Below are 6,612 nucleotides of genomic sequence, written 5' to 3' on the forward strand. Positions count from 1 at the left end.
TAGTTCACTCTCCCTCCATCTTTTCCCCTTTCTCCTTCTCTATCTCCCCCTTTCATCTTTGTACATCCTATCTGTCTCTCTCCACAACCATCTTCCTGCTCGCTCCCACTTCCCTCTCTAACGCCTTTCTTGGGAAGTGTGGTTAAAATGGTTAGCCACCATGGGATGTAACGACTGTCCCGAAACACCAGAGGAGACTAAAGAAGGTACATCTGTCTCCTCAGATTCTGGTGAACTTTTACCCCTGCACGATCGAAAGCATCCTTACCAACTGTATCACAGTATGGTATGGCAACTGCTCTGTCTCCGACCGGAAAGCACTGCAGAGGGTGGTGAAAACTGCCCAACGCATCACCGGTTCCTCACTCCCCTCCATTGAGTCTGTCCAGAGCAAGCGATGTCTGCGAAGGGCGCGCAGCATCGTCAAGGACTGCTCTCACCCCAGCCACAGACTGTTTACCCTCCTCCCATCCGGGAGGCGCTACAGGTCTCTCCGTGGCCGGACCAGAAGGTCCAGGAACAGCTTCTTCCCTGTGGTTGTTACACACCTTAACTCTGCACCTTGGTGATTGCCAATCACCCCCCTGGCCACTCCCTCCCACAGAAAAATTGCACTAATGTATGTACATATATATATATATATATTCTGCTGTTCATTATTCTATGTTCGCTCTTCTGGGTGAGATGCTAACTGCATTTCGTTGTCTCTGTAATGTACACTGCACAATGACAATAAAGATTGAATCTGAATCTGAATCTTACTCCCGCAGCCGTACCAGATGAGACAGATGTTCACCTGCACCTCCTCTAATCTCATCTCCTGCATGCGGTGTTCCAGATGTGGCCTCCTTGATATTGGCCTGGTCAAAGGTAGACTCGGCGACCCGTTTACCCTCGTTCCGCCATGGCCTGCCATAGTGAAGCGACTGAAAGAAAGACCACTTCATATTCCGCTGTGGGGTCCACACTGTGTGTGTGGAGGTGGGGGGTCCGGGTTACTGGTAGAGGTTACCGGTGGACTGACACTACCCCGCAGTGTGGAACTACATTAGTACTGCGGCCCGGGGCTGTGTTACTGGTGACAACAAACACACTGGTGTTGTACTCATGGATTGTGGATCCTCAGCACAGAGAGGGGAGGGGAGGAGGGGGAGATGGAGAAGGTGAAGGAGGAGGGAGAGGAGGAGGAGGGAGAGGAGGGGGAGAGGAGAAGGAGGAGGGAGAGGAGGGGGAGATGGAGAAGGAGAAGGAGGAGGGAGAGGAGGGGGAGGGAGAGAGGAGAAGGAGGAGGGGGAGATGGAGAAGGTGAAGGAGGAGGGAGAGGAGGGGGAGGGAGAGAGGAGAAGGAGGAGGGAGAGATGGAGAAGGAGAAGGAGGAGGGAGAGGAGGGGGAGAAGGAGAAGGAGGAGGGAGAGGAGGAGAGGAGAAGGAAGGAGAGGAGAAGGAGGGAGAGGAGGAGAGGGAGGGGGGAGGAGAAGGAGGAGGGGGAGAAGGAGAAGGAGGAGGGAGAGGAGGGGGAGAGGAGAAGGAGGAGGGAGAGGAGGGGGAGAGGAGAAGGAGGAGGGAGAGGAGAAGGAGGAGGGAGAGGAGGGGGAGAGGAGAAGGAGGGGGGAGAGGAGGGGGAGAAGGAGAAGAGAGGAGGGAGAGGGAGGGGGAGAAGGAGAAGGAGGGGAGGAGGAGGGGAGAGGAGAAGGAGGGGGGAGAGGAGAGAAGGAGGAGGGAGAGGAGGGGGAGAAGGAGAAGGAGGAGGGAGAGAGGAGGAGGGAGAGGAGAAGGAGGGGATAGAGGAGGGGGAGAGGAGGGAGATGAGGGGAGAGGAGAAGAAGGAGGGGGGAGAGGAGGGGGAGAGGAGGAGGGGGGAGAGGAGGGGAGAGGAGAGGAGAGGAGAGAGAGGGAGGAGGGAGAGGAGGGGGAGAGGGGGGGAGGAGAAGGAGGGGAGAGGAGGGATAGAGGAGGGAGAGAGGAGGGGGAGAGGAGAAGGAGGGGATAGAGGAGGGGGAGAGGAGGGGGAGAGGAGAAGGAGGGGGGAGAGAGGAGGGAGATGGGAACAGAGAGAGAGGGAGGGAGGAAGAGGAGAGCGATAGAGGGCGGGACGTGGCAGCAATGAACCAATGGGAGCGGCTGCTGGGCTGACGGAGGGGCGCTGGAGCCAATCAGCGGACGGGGAGGGTGAGGGACAAGATGGCGTCTGGAGAGAGAGAGTGAGGAAGGGAGAGAGATGAAGAGAGGGAGGGTGGGAGGGAGGGAGGGAGGAATGAGGAGGTGGTGCAGGGTGAAGTTAACTCTTTCTCTTCCTCTCCCGTCCCCCTACAGTGACCCACACTCTGAGCTGGACATTCTTCGTTCAATCTATCTCGACGAGGTACAAATCGACCACGATGCAAACGGGTACGTTTCCCCTCTCCTCTCCCCCCTGTTGCCTTTCTCCCCAGCTCCCAACTATATAATGTTCATCTCTCTGTCTTCCCCTCTTCCTTCCCTTTCCCCCCCTCTCCCTCACTCCCCCATCCCTCCCCCCTCTCCCTCACTCCCCTCTCCCATCCCCTCTCGTCCCTTCCACTGCCCTCTAACCCCCTCCCTCTCCCGCCCTGTTCCACTCCCTCTCCCCTCCCCCTCATCCCCTATCTCCCTCTCCTTCTCACCCACCTCTCCTTCCCCTTTCACCTCTGGCTCCCTACGATATAATCTGTTCATCTCTCTCTCTCCCACACAGGGAGCACCCATGGGTGCTCAGTATCACCCTCCACCCGTCCACAGCTCACGTCACAGAGTCCCAGTTTGTGCGCCTCACCCTCCACCTCTGTCTAACAGAGCAGGTGAGTGTGTGGGATAATGTTAGTGTACTGGGTGATCGTTGGTCGGCATGGACTCAGTGGGCCGAAGGGCCTGTTTCCACACTGTATCTCTAAACTAAACTAAACACCAGGGGCAGCACGATGGCGCAGCAGTAGAGTTGCTGCCTTACAGCGCCAAGAACCCAGGTTCGATCCTGACTACAGGTGCTGCCTGTACGGAGTTGGTACGTTCTCCCCGTGACCGCGTGGGTTTTCCCCAGGTGCTCCAGTTTCCTCCCACACTCCAAATACATACAGGTTTGCAGGTAAATTACCCCTAGTGTGTGTAATGGTAGTGTACGGGGTGGTCGCTGGTCGGTGCGGACTCGGTGAGCTGAAAGGCCTGTTTCCGCGCTGTATCTGTGAAGTCTAAAGTAAAGTCTAGTTTAGAGTTACAGCGTTGAAACAGGCTCTTCCTAAAGATCTGTTATATTAATTTACAAACGTGTACGTATTTGGAGTGTGGGAGGAAACCGGAGATTTCAGTGGTCGGTGCGGACTCGGGTAGGCTGAAGGGCCTGTTTCCGTGTTGCATCTCTGAAGTCAAAAGGATCTATTAAATTAGTAAATGTATTAAAGTCTAACGTAAAGTCTAGTTTAGGGAAACAGGCCCTGTGGTAAAACTTGTTAAATTAATCTACAAACCTGTACATCTTTGGAGTGTGGGAGGAAACTGGAGATCCCGGAGAAAATTCACGCAGGTCACTGGGAGAACGTACAAACTCCGTACAGACAGCACCCATAGTCAGAATCATATGGGCAGCACGGTGGCGCAGCGGTAGAGTTACTGCCTTAACAGTGCCAGAGACCCGTGTTCCATCCTGACTACGGGTGCTGTCTACGGAGTTTGTACATTCTCCCAATGAACTGCGTGGGTTTTCTCCGGGTGCTCCGGTCTCCTCCCACACTCCAAAGACGTACAGGTTTGTAGGTTAATTGGCTTTGGTAAAATTATAAATTGTCCCTAGTGTACAGGGATTGCTGGTCAGTGTGTACTCGCTGAGCCGAAGGGCCTGTTTCCGCGTTGTATCTCTGAAGTCCAATGTAAGTCTAGTTTAGAGCATGGAAACAAGCCCATCTTAAATATCTATTAAATGACTACAAACCTGTACGTGTTTGGAGTTTCCCCCGTCACTGCGTGGCTTTTCTCCGGGTGCTCCAGTTTCCTCCCGCACTCTATATATGTACGGGTTTGTAGGTTAATAAGCTTGTTTAGAAGGTAAAATTGTCGCTAGTGTGTGTAGGATAGTGCTAATGTACGGGGATCGCTGGTTGGCGTGGACTCGGTGGGTCGATTCCACGCTGTATAACTAAACTAAACACTAGGTGGCGCAGCAATAGAGTTGCTGTCTTACAGCCCCGGAGACCCATGTTCGATTCTGACTACAGGTGCTGTCTATATGGAGTTTGTACGTTCTCCCTGTGACCTGTGAGGGTTTTCTCCGGGTGCTCTGCTTTCCTCCTACACTCCCAATACGTGCCGGTTTGTTGGTTAATTGGCTTCGGTAAACAAAAATTATAAATTATCCCTAGTGTGCGGGATAGTGTTAATGTACAGGGATCGCTGGTTAGCATGGACCCGGTGGACCGAAGGGCCTGTTTCCACGCAGTATCTCTAAAGTCTTAAGGGACCTATTAAATTAACCTACAACCCTGCGCGTCTTTGGATTGTGGGAGCAAACCCACGCAGGTCACGGGGAAAACGTACAAACTCCGTTCAGACAGCACCCGCAGTCAGGATCGAACCCGGGTCTCTGGCGCTGTAAGGCAGCAACACTACTGCTGTAGCACCATGCTGCCTCTAGTGTGTAATTTAGCTTAGTTTAGAGATACATCACGGAAGCAGGCCCTTCGGCCCACCGAGTCCGCACCGACCAGTGAGTCTGCAAACTAATACAATACAATACAATACCTTTTATTTGTCATTTGAACCTCACATGAGGTTCAAACGAAATTTGGTTTCTGCAGCCATACAAAAAAAGAACCAAGACACACACCAACACAATTCAATTCACATAAACATCCATCACAGTGAGTCCTCCTCACTGTGATGGAAGGCAAAACTTGTCTCTCCCCTGCTCTCCATTCCTCTCCCGAAGTCGGGGTCAAAGCCCCCGGCGGGCGCTAGCAAGTCCGCGGCCAATCAAAGCCACGCCGGGTGATGTAAGGCCCTGCCCCGGGTCTTAATGTTGGAGCCCCCGGCGGGCGCTGGCAAGTCCACGGCAATTTACAACCGCGCCTGGCGTTGTAAGGCCCCGCTCCAGGTCACTCTCAACCCCGCAATTCGGGCGGGAGAAGTCGCCGCCGCCGGTGCCCCGCAAAGCGGTCTCCCACCAGGGACCCGCGAGAATAATACTATCCTACACACAGTAGGTTAGTAGGTTAATTTAATAGATCCTTGATACTAAGCTAATCTATACACTAGGGGCGGTACGGTGCGCAGCTGTAGAGTTGCTGCCTCAAAGCGCCAGAGACCCGGGTTCGATCCTGACTATGGGTGCTGTCTGTACGGAGTTCGTATGCTCTCCCCGTGACTGTGTGGGGTTTCTCCGGGATCTCTGGTTGCTTCCCACAGTCCAAAGACATACAGGTCTGTTGGTTTATTGGCCCTTTAGAATTTAGAGATACAGCGTGGAAACAGGCCCTTCGGCCCACTGAGTACGCACCGACCAATGATTCCCGCACAATAACTATCCTGCACACATGGAACAATTTTACATTGTATACCAAGCCAATTAACCTACAAACCTGCACGTATTTGGATTGTGGGAGGAAACGGGAGCTCCCGGAGAAAACCCACACAGGTCACAGGGAGAACGTACAAACTGTGCAGACTGCACCCATAGTCAGGATCAAACCCGGGTGTCTGGTGCTGTGAGGCAGCAACTCTACCTCTGCGCCACATTGCCGTCCTAACTCCAGACCATACTCTTATCTGCCTGCACGTGATCCATATCCCTCCATTTTCTGCACTTCCATGTTCCTATCTAAAAGCCTATCGTATCAGCCTCCACCACCACCTCTGGCAGCGCGTTCCAGACACCCTGCTCCTCTGTATAAAAATAACTTTCCCCGTACATCTCCTTTAAACAGTCCCCCTCTCACCTTAAAGCTGTGCCCTCTAGTCTGTGACATTTCCATCCTAGGTGTAAAAAGGTTCTGACTGTCTACGCCTCTTAGAGAAAACAATTCAAGTCTGCCCACCCTCTCCCTGCAGCTAAGAGGTTATGGAAGTCCCTGACCGCCAGATTCAAAAACAGCTCAGACACGAACATCTGGAGTAACTCAGCGGGACAGGCAGCATCTCTGGAGAGAGGGAATGGGTGACGTTTCGGGTCGAGACCGTTCTTCAGACAAGATCAGCTTGTTTAGTTTAGTTTAGGGCAGGGGTCTCCAAACTATGGCCCGCGGGCCTCATCCGGCCCGCCACGGGATTTTATCCGGCCTGCAGCAAGCTGTTAACATGTTCTGTGCGGCGGGTTATTTAGCAGGTTCTGTGGTAGCCCAGCTTTAGAGATACAGTGCGGAAAACAGGCCCTTCGGCCCATCGTACGCACGAGCACTATCCTACACACACGGGACAAATTCAATTAACCTGCAAACGTGGAGTGGGAGGAAACCAGAGCACCCGGAGAAAACCCACGCAGGTACAAATGCGTACAGACAGCACCCGTAGTCAGGATGGAACCCGGGTCACTGGCGCTGTGAGGCAGCGACTCTACTGCTGTGCGACTGCTCCTGTGTTGCAAAGGCAAGTTGTGCGGGGTGGTAGCGTGGG

The 6,612-nt window shown here is 53.6% G+C and overlaps 1 long non-coding RNA gene across 1 annotated transcript; it reads left to right on the forward strand.

Annotated features, from left to right (window-relative positions):
• The first annotated feature begins 2,151 nt into the window (after nt 1–2,151).
• Nucleotides 2,152–2,816, forward strand: LOC116969781. Its single transcript, XR_004410921.1, has 3 exons — nt 2,152–2,201; nt 2,314–2,388; nt 2,714–2,816. It is a non-coding gene; the product is annotated as an uncharacterized LOC116969781 (long non-coding RNA).
• Nucleotides 2,817–6,612: the final 3,796 nt, after the last annotated feature.

This window comes from Amblyraja radiata, unplaced genomic scaffold, assembly GCF_010909765.2.
Source record: "Amblyraja radiata isolate CabotCenter1 unplaced genomic scaffold, sAmbRad1.1.pri scaffold_1169_ctg1, whole genome shotgun sequence".
Taxonomy (NCBI): Eukaryota; Metazoa; Chordata; class Chondrichthyes; order Rajiformes; family Rajidae; genus Amblyraja; species Amblyraja radiata.